Raw genomic sequence first — 15,221 nt, forward strand, 5'->3', positions numbered from 1 at the left:
TCCTCACTTGTATCCCAAGATTTTCATATACTGATAAACATATATAATACAAATGACAGCCTGTGCAAAAACTTGTTTAGCTTTGAAGAAAGTTTAGTTAAAACTTCATCTACCATTTCTAAGAAAATGCTTTCTAAAGCCTTATGTGTGTGTGATTATATATACATATATATATAGTTTGTTTGTTTGTTTAGGGGTCTGCAAAAAGAAGCATATACTCATGCTGAAATTTCTGATTTCAAAGCTTGGTCTTGGGTATGTAGGTTTGCCAGAGAATTCCTCAGCAAGTGATTGCAGAGATCTAGCAGGCTGTCAGTTCAGTCGTATAGGAAAAGAGAAAATTTTAAAGCTAGTAATGAGATCACATGTTGGTTTATTCCTGTTTATGTTCACTTCAAATTACAGGGTTTGTGTTTACATTTCAAAAATGAACCAGTCTGCCTAACATTAACTTTTAATTTGTGTTAAAGCTTATTTTAAAGTGCTAATAAATACCAAGTTTTTCATTAGCATGGGAAAATCCTTAAAGTAAGGGAGTGTTTTGGCATTTTGTAAGAGATCTTGACTTTATTCTTGCATGTATGAGCACATCAAATGTGATAATGGGAAACATTCTACTCATACCTGTGTCATTATATTTAAAATTTGGATCTTGGATAGCTGTTTGTCTGGTATAGGAGTATTGCTGTCCAGAGTTTGCAAAGAGTAATAGGACGCATTGTGGCAGAACTGCATGAAACAATGATAATTCACGTGTTTGGGGTTTTTTATTAGGCAAACATTTTACTTGTTTCCAGTGTGAGGCAGATAAGCTCTCTGGCATCAGTACTAGAGAAAGCATTTAAATTGTGACGTATCTCAGGCAAGTTTGGTGCACCAATTATGTGATGATAATATGACAAGTATGTAGAATACCTACCTCATGAAAGTGACAGTATTGGTTTCCACTGAAATCAGGGTTCCACTGAATATGTGTACTTGTGATACTTGCTCCATAAGGCAGCTAAGCTGGTGACCTCGGTGGGTGCATGACTCGTTTTAATCTGACTGTACACCCTTTTAGCCAGGCCAGTCACGTATAACCCTAATACTGTAGGACTAGAGTGTTTTTGTTGATATTCTGATCCTAATCCAGAAACTAACTAAAACCAGTTGTGTTGAGTATTAATGTTACTTTTTACCATCAGAATACAAATGTGTCTAATTCTGATAGGGAGAATGGCTTAAAGCTAAAAGAGGTGAAATTCAGATCAGACATTAAGAAAAAATTCTTCACCGTGTGGTTGCTGAGACACTGGCAGAGGTTGCCCAGAGATGTTGTGGATGCCCCATCCCTGGCAGTGTTCAAGGCCATGCTGAATGGGCTTTGAGCAACCCGGTCTAGTGGAAAGTGGGTTGGAACCAGATGATCTTTAAGGTCTCTTCCAACTCTATGATTCTACGTGAGACATCTTGGCCAAATGGCCAGTGCTAATTTCTAAAGGTCTACCCAGCATGCTTTCCTTTCCTTGGGTGTTGGTCTATCTCAATTATTTATTGGTCCTAGTTGAAAGCTTTTCACTTAAGTAGGCAAAACTAGACATACTTTATGCGAATCATCAAAAGTTCCTGAGAATCTTCATGGATATGAGCAAATTGGTGTTGAATATTTTGTGAATCTGTTGGTATTAACTGCTGCATTGGTTGCCTTGAGAACTGTAATATAGGAGGCAACTGTAGTATAACAGCTAGATCAAGAAAGCAATACTTTTGCCCTCAGGCAGGTGGTTGTGGTTTTGACCCAATATAGCTTCTTTAATCATTTAGCTACACAGCAGATCTGAGAAGGCTCCAGATGGAGACTGAACCTACGACCCCCTGACATAAAAGCATCTATGATACCAATTACACCATCTGTTGGTCATAAAACCACATTCTCTATCTTTTCTTGGCTCTCCTGTTATACAAAAGCTGAAGGGTGATATTTGGAGCTGTTCTAGTTTATCCATGCAATTTAATGCAGAACACATTTTCACAGGGAGAACAAAGCACAATAGCACTAAAGTTCAATTTACATTCTCAGTCAGTGAAAACAAAAATGAAAATAAAAAACAGTTGTCTGAGTCATTATTTATACCCAAACTATGGCTTCAATTGTAGGTTTTTTTCCCAGTGCTTGTGATTTAAAAAACCTAAAGTACAACTTCTTCCACCACCACCCGAGCCTCTGAGGGCTCTGAATTTAAAGAAGATCTGTAATGGTGAAAATGAAATTATGGCAGCATTGAGGTATACATAAATCACGTTAGCAGATAATGTGTGCCTAATACTAATTTTTACGCTTACTTGGGGATTTGTGTGTGGGAATTTACAGTACCAATCTGAGGGTGGAGTTTTGTTAAGCTGTAAGTTCAACCAGTCCACTGCATGTACCATTGGAGTCCATCTGCATATAGGTTTCTTCTGTCTGAATGCCCTGTGTGGGCTCATCAGACTTGTATTCTGAAAGACTTTATAAACTTTTTGAAATTGGATCTCTAATTTTGTCCTTCTATGGGTATAATAGTTACCCCTAGATGATTTATTGTGGTCACCAGAAATGACAATGGAATATTGAGGGCTCGGATATAGGGAATGAAATCCAAGGTGTTATATATTAGGGATAAAACTGATAGGTGCATCAAAGCAAGGAAATGAGAGAAAGTGTGTTTCTGATCCAGAATGAGTAACTGAGATGAAGTGAGTTTTACATCTTTTAGAAATACTCTGTTCATATAATAAAAATTTTCTTTGTAATGTTTGTCTGTATTGTAGTTCTAGATAGTAATGACTGTTTATGGAGGCTATATCGTTAAATTAGAATTACAGAATCATAGAATAGTTAGGGTTGGAAAGGACCTTAAGATGGTCTAGTTCCAACACCTCACACTAAACCATGTCACCCAAAGCTCTATCCAACCTGTCCTTGGACACCACCAGGGGTGAAGCATTCATAACTTCCTTGGGCAACCCATTTCAATTCAGTGACTGCTTTTGCAAATACTGTCTCACAGCAATAAGAGTTTGGACACCTTTCTTACTGTATGCTGGTGTGTTGATCAGTAGTCAAAAAGACTAGAAAGCTACTGCCAGAAACCCATGCCCGTTGCATTCTGGTCTATTGCCTGACAGTTGGTTTTGTGCTTCATGATCAATAAAGTCCCTACAATGTTGCTTTTTAAGAAACCTTGCTCTAATTCTGCCATTTATCTGTCTAACACAAAAAAGAAAGTCTGCTGTATTACATGAGTCGTCTTAGATATACAGTAGGGGGGAAAATATTTCTTAAGAAAAAGTCCAAAATCCCCACATCTTGCTGGTCCTTTTGTGCTTTGGAGACTGGCTTTCTAAGCTGAGAACGAACCAGTGAATAAAACACAGTTGAATTTACTGTTAGTACATTGTTGTTATTGTTGCTCTGTGATTACTTTTTAATAACCCATCTTTTTCTTCCTTAAAAATAATATATAATCCATGCAAATAGAAAGATTTGAAAACTGGAATTGAAAACTTTCTGTAAAATCCTTGTCATTGCTTAATCTGGGGAAAATACTTGAATTTTCTGTTTTAATATGTTCCTTTTGTGTACACCTCCATAGGGTTATACCACAGATTTCACAAGTACAAGTGGTTATGAAGCCAAAACCAAGAAGAAATAAAGAAGTGCATGCCATCAATAGGATAGAAAAACAGTCAAAAGCACAATTCAGATATTTTTTTTTTCTGCCAGCAGAGCAATTGTGCCTACTGTCAAGAGAACCTTAATTCCTGTTAATACTAATGTGTCCCTTAATTTCATGATTTCTGATAGAATTTATACTCTGAAAAATAATACTGACTATAACTTATAGCAGCAAAAAATCATGTCTGTATTTTCTAAGTCCTCAGTTCAGTCTTAATTTTGTTGTATTCATCTGCATAAACAAATTTGAATGCTTCAATGTTCATTCATGTCAGTGAAAAACATTTGTCTGTCATGGTAGAGTTTAACATTTCATTGTGTTTACAATGTGTTTTTTTAATATTCTATATATTAGCAGTAATACCTGTCTTGCTGTTTTTAAATTATCCTGGAAAGGATCTTAAAAGGTCCTGTAATCTGTTCTGAAGCAGAATGAAGTACGTATCAGCAGTTGGTGGTGGAGTCTATTCTTGCTGATGCTAGAAAACTTCCGCTGAACATGGTTAATAAAAGACTAACCATGCTGGATGAGATCTGTCTGCCCAGGAACTTGTTACCAGATTGCTGTCTACATCAGACTGGAGAATATCTATTCAGTTAAGAGTATCCTTTCTGTTTCTTAAGATCTTGATATTAAGCATGCAAAAGGACTCAACAGCAGACAACTTTAATAGTCATATTCTGTAATGCTGGTCTCATTTCCTTTGCTGAATTTCACTACGAATAATGCAAAATACATTTTATTATATTAAATATCCTTCTTGTAGTTCTTCCTGTGTTTGAAAACATTGTATGTTGTACATGAAGGTGTACTCTTATGCTTTGACATCACTTTTTACTTGTCAAGATTTCAGAAGTAATGCAAGTGAAGTTTGTCAGAAGGGGTTTGTGGTTTTTTTTCCATGTATTTGAAGGCCAGTCTTCTGAAGCACCGACTGAAAGTCAAAGTGGTATGAGTTTTCATCTCCTGATCCGAGGTGCAGGTTTTATTTCTCATACTGTCACAATATCCATAAAGTGTTCATTAATCCCCATAGGTTTAGTTTCTTCACCTCTAAAAAGTTGTTAACACAGCTTCTTTATCTTTGGGTTGCATATATTTGTGTTTCCATAAGACTTTGAAAACCTCTGAACCAATGAGTTGTGTAGTACAAAGTATTTATTGTGAGGCAAGTCTGTATTTTCAAGGCTTGTGTTTTCTACCTCTGTGCTGTGTAATTTACAGTAAAGCTTTAGATCTGTTTGGGAAACAACTATTTCATCTGAACTCCTTCATAACTTCTGATAGACCTGTCTAAATACTAAATTATACCGACATTGACAGTAAAACTTTAAATAAGTGTAAATATAGCAGGCTGTAGAGGCTATGGTTATTGATGTATGTGTTTTGAACAGAAAAGTCTCTCCTAAGGTTTAATAAAAGCAAATAAAGCTAAATGAAATAAAACTGGTAGAATTACATTGTATAAACGTTAATGTAAATGTAATCTTCACAGTGGAAAATAGCAAAAGATGGCTTGATAAACAGATATGCATTGGAAATTAATCTGCTAATTGGCCATTCAATTTTTAAGTGCAGTGCCATCAGATTGCACCAAGTATTCTTCTATAGTAGTCCTAAAAAATGTTAACTGCAATGTTTAATCCCTTTGTTGGAAGATATGCATGTTTTTGTTTATGTAGAAGTTAGTTATATTGCTTTTGTTAGGCATGTCTGATTAAAATTTGCCAAGGAGGTTGTAGAATAGTTCCCACGTGGATACTAAGTTTCTTTTTATAACATTTCAGATTTTATTGTTTCCATAAGTTTTCAACTTCATTCAATCCTTTGTTTCAAGTCTTCCCAACAAATTTTAGTTATGATTGTTCAAATCTTCTTTGTAATATATTGCATCAGGTTTTAAAGCAAATGCTGACAGCAGCAGTATTGTACCCTGCATACCAAGTGGATACCACATGGTTTGAATAATGGGCACCCCTGCTGAGTGTGGATCAAATCAAAATCTTTGCATGGTCATGTAAAATGCACTGATAGAGATCTGTCGTTAAATCTGCTTTTTGATTAAAAAATTTATTCTTTCAGAGTTTATACCACCACTGATGTATGTATGTGATTCCCACTAATGCTAATAAAAGTTGAAAAACCTATAGCTTCAAGTAGTCCTACCTTGACCTTATATATCAGTAAATAAACAAAATGAACCCCATGGAGTTTATTGAAGGTAATAGGAAGGCTAACTTTAAGTCTTTAAACAGCATAGTCCTTCAGCGTTACTGTCAATGCTAAACGTAAGACTTTTTTGATCAGGCTTTGGCCTGGAACTCTTCGCAACAGTTGCTGCTTCTCTGCTGTTTAAAATGTTGAAAGGGTAAACTAGAAGTAAACAGCAAAAGTTAGATTTCCAAGAGTAGCATCAGTGTTAACTCAGTCATTGTTGTATATGAGGAATACATTTACATTTTGGCTAAATTTTTGCTAGAATTTTATTGAATAAAATAACAATTCTATAGAATTCCAAATGTAAACAGAAACTGGAAGAAAAATGAATATATGCAGAACCATGTTTTAAGTGATCTTCTCCCTATTGTACTGTTTATTCTGTCTTCTTCATTTTACTTTAATGGCATTGTTTTCAAAGAATAAAAAAATTGTGGGCTTGGGACACTGGTGTTGGTTGCATTAGAATATCTTGTAAGAGTCTTTATTCCAATAATATACGTGCATCAGTATAAAATCATGTCTGTGGAACATCATTAGTAAAATGTGCATATACCCAGTATGCAGTCTCCATGTTCTAGGGCCTTGGGCTCTTGTTCACAAAGAAGCTTCCTCAATGAGGTTAGCATCTATGGCAAGCTCTAGGTTTCACATTCTGCCCCACTGGCAACAGTTCTGCTAAAAAATATTCCAGCTTCTCCCCGCTCATTTTACAGTGGAAAAAAATGATTTCTCATGGTTCCTTCCACCCATATGTGTTTATTTTGTTGTTTTTATTCATAGTGGCATGTGTGGCTCAGAAGCAGTTTACTCCATACAGGTTTGTTTCAGTGTAAGCAGCCCAATAAATACTTTAAGTCATTATTTAACCAATGTCTCCTGATTTTTTTCCTACCCTTTCAAACATACAATTGTCTATGAGGTCTTTTCTCCCTTCCTGCTGAACTAAAAGTTTAAAGCTATACAAATGTAGAAATGCAAAGTTTAAGTAAAGTAGAACACCTTCATGTGTTTTATGTTACAGACCAGACTTACCAGCAGCTTTTCTGCCAAATCAGTCTATGTCTTCTTGTCTAACTTAATTGCTATTAAATACTGAGTACTTCAGAACTAACCACAAAGAGAAATGATATTAGCTTCCATTGTCTTTGCTTTCCCTATTATCCACAACTTACAGGCACGAGAAGAAGGGCTGTTTGGACTTTCCTCATTTACCGTTAATGCTCCCAGAGGGCTTCAACTCAGAGTTGGAAATGAACTGTCCCGTTTCTCTACTTCCTATTTTTCTTAGCTGGGTTGATTCTCATGCTGGTCTGTACTTGCTGAGAACTGGACAAAGGACAGTTGTGCTCAGGGTCTGAGTTTTGTAGGGCCAGCATTGTGTAATATTAGCTGTTGCACAAGGCAGAAACTGGCACATGCTGAGGCCTCTTAGGTGAGCTCCTCTGCAAAAATGACACTGGTATCTTGAAGATACCAAGTCTGTGCAATAGCTTAGAGCATCTGAGTCTAATTTAACTGCGTTATTTAATTTAATTACAGGTTTGTTGTGAGAAGTTGACTGCTGCTGCTGTTATGGTTGGTTGGGAAAGAAAGATACCAAGAAGTGTTCATTTTAGACATTTACTAAGGCAAGTAGACACTTGTGCAACACAGCAGCTTTTTTATGGAAGTGAGAAAACCTCTATCAAAACCTGTGGCTTAGCAATTTCTGAACAACATAAGAATCAAAGTAAGTTTTCTCTCCTGTTTTATCTTGGTCAGATCACAGCTGCTGGGGGACAACAGTAATGACTGATCTGATAATTCATCCTCTCCTGTTTGCTCAAAGTGGGGAATGCTGGCTGATGCCCGACAAAGGGCACGTGATCCCTCCATGTGGAGCCTCAGATTAGGCAGAAATCTAATTGCATAACTGACCAAGTATGAAGAAAACATTGATTGTCTTATAAAAGGTGAAACAACTTACTTGCCTTCTTTCTGTTTTCTTCTGTGTTGTAGACAGAGATAGACCTTTTCATTCAGGAGAGTTATCTAATCTGCCCATAGGTTGAGGCAGATCAGACTGAGCTTGAAATTTAAACCTAAGACAAAACATGAATGATTTTTCTAATTATTGCTAGTCTCCAATCTTCTTGTTTCTTTTGTGAATGAAAGACATAAAATGTAAAGGGGATGATACTAAGATCTTGAAGGAAAAATATATTTACATAAGGTTTTTCTACCGGTAGAATGTAAAGAACATAGCTGGGCAGAAAAGGTAGGATAATTTAATATTTTAAAATCCACTTCAATAAAACCAAGAAAGTTCTAGAAGAGGGACAAAAAAAAAAGGTGCAGGCTTCTTTTTGTAGTTGTGTAGTGAATAACTTTGGATTGTTCCAAGTCCAGTAAAAGGAGTGAGCAGAAGTAGAGAGCATCTTTTAGTGAACAGCAGTATCTTACTTACCTATGTTTATGGGACTGGTGCACAGACAGAGAAAAGCTGAAACAAAGAGGGTAAAAAATACTACATAATAGGTGGTAGCACTCCAGGAACAAAACCATTTAATAACCAATTCAGACAAAGTGCAGTATATTTTAGAAGAGAGCCTCATTGATCCATATAGAGTTGGGCACCCAGGTTTTTTTCTAGCTGATTTGCTTTGCAAATCTTTCTGGGAGAAAAGATTTTATACAGTATTTAAATGTTTCAAAAGTAGAATCCAATGTCATCAACGTTGGGGTTTTGTTTACTTTGAAAACCATCAGACATCAGTGCTCCATCTTGACAGTAGGAAGTTTCTGTTTTTCTATACTATTGACTCATTGTGTGTGTGTGTTAAGCAGTTTTATTCCAGTGTGTACATCTATGCGAGTCTATGTCACACTCCCATTCTTTAAACACAATGGCCTGTGAATGATGTAGAATACATTAACTTATGGTATCCTTTCCATCAATACACCGATTTTTTTTTTTCATGTCTTAAAATTCACACTGTGGGTGAGAGAATGGGAGAATGGGGCAGACTGTCTTTCTCAGTGTTGTAGACGAAAGGGAAACACTGGGAAATGTATGCCGAGAGCCAACAGCACTCATCTGCTCCATGCCACAGAAAACAGCAGCACCTAATGGATTTTAGCTGTATTCATGTTCTCATTACTGTTTGTGTGTTGTCTTTGAAGTTCTTCCCATTGTTACTCTTGCTCCCTTCTGTGTGTATGCCATATGAACCCCCAGGTTTGAGGGGGGGAGAAGACAGAAGGAGAGGAATTTCATTTTACCACATGACTGATCCATAGTGCAGGACTACAATGTGTTTAGCCTGTCTCTGGTGGACAGAGTTTGTTTGTGGGCTGCTTTGTGACTACAAAGACAGAGGAGTTGCAAGAAAGTTCATATCTGTGGCATAAGAAATAATAGGTTGTACTGACTGCTGCTGTTTTTCTCCCAGATTTTACCTCTTTCTCAAGTACATATATATGTGTTTTTTTTTTAATTCCCCAAATCGAAGGCATTCTTTGCACTTTTGACAAGCCTGTAATGAAATGTATGCCATCTGGAGTACTCCTCAGTGCTCTTGGGAACTTCTGATTCCTGTTTGTGGCCCTGAACAATCATGTGCCGAAGCTGAAGACTGCCTGTTCTCCAGGTAAGGCTAGCTTAAAAAAAAAACAAAAACCAAACCAAACAACAACAAAACCCCACCAAAACAACAACCAAAAAAAACCCAAACCCCAACCCAAACCACACCAAACCAAAAAAATACCTACCTTTTCTTCTTTCTCCTCTCCAAACTTCCTCCACAACTGTCTTTTAGACACTGACATGAACATCAAGGTTCTCAAAAGAGCATTCTCAGTAGGAAATACCCTTTGGATGCTGACTTCTAACCTCTTGTTTCAGTTCAGCCTTTGTCACTGTCGTGGTTTAAACCCTAGCCAGACAGCTTGTTCACTCACTCCCAGTGAGTGGTGCCGGGCTGAGAGCAATCGAGACCCCCCCTCCCGGGGCTCTCCCCTTCCCTGCTCCCAGAGAAACAGGGAGGAGGATCGAAAGAGTGCAACTCCCACGGGTTGAGACAAGAACAGTCCAGCAACCAATGTACAACACAAATCACCACCGCTACCACCAATGACAACAATGATAAGAGAAAATAACAAGGGAAGAGAATACGATACCACCGGCCAAGAAAACGAGTTCCACCCGGAAGCCCGTGTCCTTCCGGGTAACTCACAGTTACCCCCCACCCCGGGCATGACGTGCTGTGGTATGGAATACCTCCCTGGCTAGCCCAGGTCAGGCGCCCCATCTCTGCTTCCTCACGGCTTCCCCTCCTCCCTGGCAGAGTATGAGCCTCACAGAGTCCTTGGTCAGGGTAAACATCACTTAGCGGCAACCGAAAACATCGGAATCACCAGCACTGTTCCCAGGCTGGAAGTCAAAACACAGCACTGCACCAGCTACCACAAAGGAGAAACATGACTGCTACTGCTGAAACCAGGACAGATGCCTTCATGCCCAGATGATGACCTTTCAAAATAAAACAGTATGCAGTTTTGTGGTGACTTGCAAAGATCTGATGCATTTTGCAATTGAACTGTATTTTTACCCCGTGTAGCGTATCATCCTCTGGTGTCTAGATCCACTGGCATTGCTGTGTTTTCCTCTCTGAGAGAATGTTGCTTTTTTGGTGTTGCCTTGTAAACTACAGTACTTAACATCATAGTACTGAATACATATCATAGTACTTAGAGCTTGGGTAATGGATTTATAGTTCTCTATGAACTTGTCAAGTAATTTAGGTTTTTAAGGGCATACAGACACCTGTTTTTTACTTTGAAATCCACCAAAAGTCAGTACTCCATCTTGACAGCTAGAACTTGAAGTTTACATAAAACAGATATTTACAATTTTAGTTGATATTTACAAAAGTGTAGCATTCTAGTGCCATGGTGATGGCTGACATAAACAACTAAAATACACGTTAAGCATTTCAGTACAACTAAAAGCAAGCAAGAATGAAAACTGCATGAAAGAACCCCAGTTTTATTTTTTCAGTATGAGGGACTAAATGACAAGATCACTCTTTAGTGTAATCTTAACATTTTCCAGGATTAGTTGAGCTCTAACATAAATTAATTCAGAGGTTCATGGTTTTGTTTAATTTTGTTTAATGGAAAACTAAGTCCCATTCTCTATTCAGATTCTGATTCTCAGTAAGTCATTCTCTTGATTGTTTTACCTGCTCCACTAGAGAGAGAGAGAGAGAGAGAAAGAGATGCAGCTTTCTCCTCCTTTCAGTTTTTATGACTGAGAGGATTGAGAAGGCATCAGCCTGAAGACACTGCATGTTGTCCAGACCATCAGGTGAGTATGATTTCACAAGTTAGTGGAATCAGCTCTATTTTTGTGAGCGCTGCCTGCATCCAAACTTAATGAATAAATGAAAAAGCTTTGTTTATTGTTTCCTGTGGTTCTAACAATAAGAAATACCCTTGGCGATCCTCTTTTAAAAAGAGTATTGTTGATGTATTTGTCTTATCTGTTTATTCTGTAGTGGGCTAGCTTCTGTGGCAATACTGCTTGATATGTTTGTATGTGTAGAACTGGAAATGAAAGCAGGAAGGGAGATGAGTCCTGAGCCCATTTAGAAATGGGCTTTACTTTCCAGAGTTAAAATACTTCTTTCAAAATATTTGTGGCCATTTTAATATACACATATGTATCACAATATCATATATATTTAAACTTGATACTATTTTGGTTCAAGAAAAGGAGTGGTTTTAACTTGGTTTTGGTGTGGTTTTTTGTTTGTTTTTTTTTTTGTGGAGAAAATATGCAGAAATGTGCAGGTAGACTGAAAATGTGCAGCTCCTTGAGTGGCTGCTCCAAACTATTTTTTGTTTTATTCGATGATTTATTAACTGTAACACCAGTTATTCAGGGTGACCTGTCTCACAGACTTCCTATACTTTGCTCAGGGTCTGAAACACACAGCTGGGCTTCCCACTGTGCCTTCTCACTTCCATTCCAAGACTCACATTTGTTTACGTACAATGGCACAGCTTCAGCAAGAGGTAGTGTGTATCCTGCTCTTCTGTCTTGTGGCCAAGTTGGGGCCTAGATGCTGAGAAAAGTGAAGAGCTCAGCTCTTCATATGCTAGGCTGGTGTTTGCTGGTCCAATGCATAACACTGAGTGCCATCACCACAGTTTCCTTCCAAGCTGTGCTCTTTAGAAGACAATGGCTAAAACTGTTTGGGTGGTCAAAATCACACACAGGTTGTCAAAAGCCTCGAGCATTGCACCAGGAAAGTTTCTGGACCTCAGTGGAGCAAGGCATTCAGTTGCTATGGCTGGGGAAGCTCTGGAGCTGCATAGATGTCTGGATGTGCACAGAATGTTTACACCAAACAGGAGACAGCTAATGAAACATTCAAAATTAGATAGGTACATTTTGGGGTCAGAAATTCGGACTTGGATGTCTGAAGCCCATCTGAGCACTATTTTAGATGCTGATTTTTGTTTGTTTTTTTTTTCAGTTTTGGCCCATAACAGAATTCTATGGGATGTACTTTACCATTGTAGAAGAGAGCCCAAGAGTTGATCCTGCAAATGTGGGGCGTGTGTGTAATGTTTGCAATAACGTCTTCTGTGCTGCTTTCATCATTGGAATAGAAAGATCAGGTGTGGAATTTTTTTAAATAAAAATATTGCCCCAATTGAAACTTATCTAAGCTTGTAGAATGGTTATAGGAACACTAAGACTTTGGATCACATGTAATCTTATATTTTCTTTAAAGTTACTTGTGTTATGTTTATTATGAAAGCAAACACACATGGCAAATGGAATCCATCCAAATTCTGTCAGGGATTCCAAGCAAGTTCAGGCTGAATTCCAGCTTCGCCCATTGCTCTCAACTGCTCCTATCAGGCACGTACCATATGGTCATGCAAACAAATACACGCACAGCTTTTTTCTTTGTCAGAAAGTGACAAAACAGTTTGGGACCATATGCTGCAGAACACAAGCAAGCACTCTAACAGCTTACAGGAGCAGGGTGAACCAACTTGGAGGAAATGTGCAGTTGTCCGTACTTCTTTGCCTGCTGTACATGCTTTTTCTGTGATACAGAGCAAGAATTTTTACTGTGGTTTCTTTGCTGTAGTGACGTCACCTTGGTCCTGCCACGTGATTATCCTGCAAATGTAAAATATGAAACAGTGGGGCTTGTTGTCAATGAAAAAAGTAATTTTTGGTTATGAAGGTGACCTAATTCTCAATTGCTAACTTTGTATGCTCATTTAACCCTCATAACATAACAAGTTTCCCCTGCTAAGTCAGAAAAATAATTCAGAACTGAAGTTTCTATCAAATTCTAATTTATTCCCAAATGGAAAAAAAAATTTTGGATCCATATTCTAGATATTTTGTGAGATTTTTTGAGAACATCAGACAAAAAAAGCAAAATATTATTTTTTGGGAGAATTATGCAAAATGTAGACTAGTTTATGCAAACAGTTTTATTCCGTATTATGTTTAAGAGGTAAAAAAAATCATCTGAACAACTGTAAGCTCCAGAGGAACACAGACTCAGAGCTTTTAAGGTTTTAGGCAGCTAACTGCTTTGGGATTTAACTGATTAAATTTTGTCATAAGAGTCATAGCACTGTCTCTGATTTAGTTTCTTGGGCACACTTTTTAGCACCGACTTCATCTGCTACCTTGCATCAGAAGATTAATCCTATCACCTAATAAATATTGTGCTTACCATCACAACTGAACAGCAGATATTGCCAGAATCGTGGAATATAATAAAAATGAGGAAAGGAGAAGGAAGGCATTAAACTGAGGGCCTAGTTAATATTTTGTAATCTTTCCTCTCCTCACCCTCCCATGTAATCTACTGAAGGAGGTACAGTGTTGTGTAACTGGAAAGTAATAAGCACACTGGCTACTTACAGCCACTGTCAAGTAACAGCTTCATTTTGGAGAGCAGCAGAAGACTGCGTAGTCTTTTCATTATTCACAGGTCATGTGCTGAATATGCTTCCTGTAACATGTTATATGGTTACGTGATCTTGCCCATTTCCCCAGAGATTAAGGCTTTGTTCAGATCTGTAGGTGATATTTATGAAGAGTGAGAAAAAGTTGTCCAGATACTTACATATCTATCAGTTTGGCCCCAGAAATTTACAGATCTCTGGAACAGAGTTTGGAAGAAAAGAGTGTTGTGAAAGTTTGTAGAATAAAACACATTTATGAAGAAGATGCCATGTGAGGTGACATTAGTAGCTTCTTTTCAGTGATTTTCAAAACAAAGGACATACTAGACCTCATTCATCTGGACTTGAATATTTTATATACCTCCATATGGGAAGTTATGGGTTAAGATGGATCTTATGGGGATTCTTTGATAAACTGTAAGGAGGATGATGAGGTGGCAGAAGAGAGAAAAATGAGAAATTCTGAATAGCAAAATATTAGGTAGACGAACGCTCTTCTCTATTGATATTTGATATAGATTTAATACATTCACAAAAGCCTTAGGATGAGTTATGAAGTTGCAACCAAAATTCTTTCTCTGATACAGAAGCAAGAGTTATTCTTGATAAAAGATGGAGCAGGATATCTTACAGAAAAAAATGGTCTTGATAACTTGAAATACAAAAAAAACCCCAACAAAAAAACAAAAAATGGGTGGGATGGAGGTCCTGAACCTGGACACGTAGAATTTTGATGCAGTTCTCTCCAGTTAAGGATACACTGGAAACAATAAAGAGAGGATGTAGATTTTCTAACACATCATAGAATATCTGTAACTGGAAAGGTGTAACTATCATGATATATCGGTCCTCCTATCACAGAAAGGAAATTAGAATTGAACTGATCAAAAAAAAGCATTTTTAATCTTATGCTGAGGTCGAGCCACCCATTTTCAGAAAGATTAAATCAGACTCACAAAAATATGAAGGGATAGAGGATAGGCAGAATGGCAGGGGAAGAGGAAAAGATCAGGGTGATCAGGGAGTGTAGAACTTACCATTTCACAGGAAATTTAAAAATTTAGGCTTATTTGGCGTAACAGAATAAAGGTTGAGGTGTGATTCTGGTTATCTCATACCATAAAGAGGGAAAGTGGGAAGCTACGTATCTGAAAAGATATTAGAGACATAAGATATAAGTATAAACTGGTCATGAGTACACATAGGCTGGAAATAAGGAGTAGTTTTCTAGCCATCAAAGAGGTGAGGCTTGGTGCAGCCTTAAGAGTGGAGCCTATAAAAAAAGATCCTTCTTACTTTTACTTTAAGTTTCAT

This window comes from Pezoporus occidentalis, unplaced genomic scaffold (genome assembly GCF_034315485.1).
Source record: "Pezoporus occidentalis ecotype Australia unplaced genomic scaffold, CSIRO_AGI_Poc_V1 ctg141, whole genome shotgun sequence".
NCBI lineage: Eukaryota > Metazoa > Chordata > Aves > Psittaciformes > Psittacidae > Pezoporus > Pezoporus occidentalis.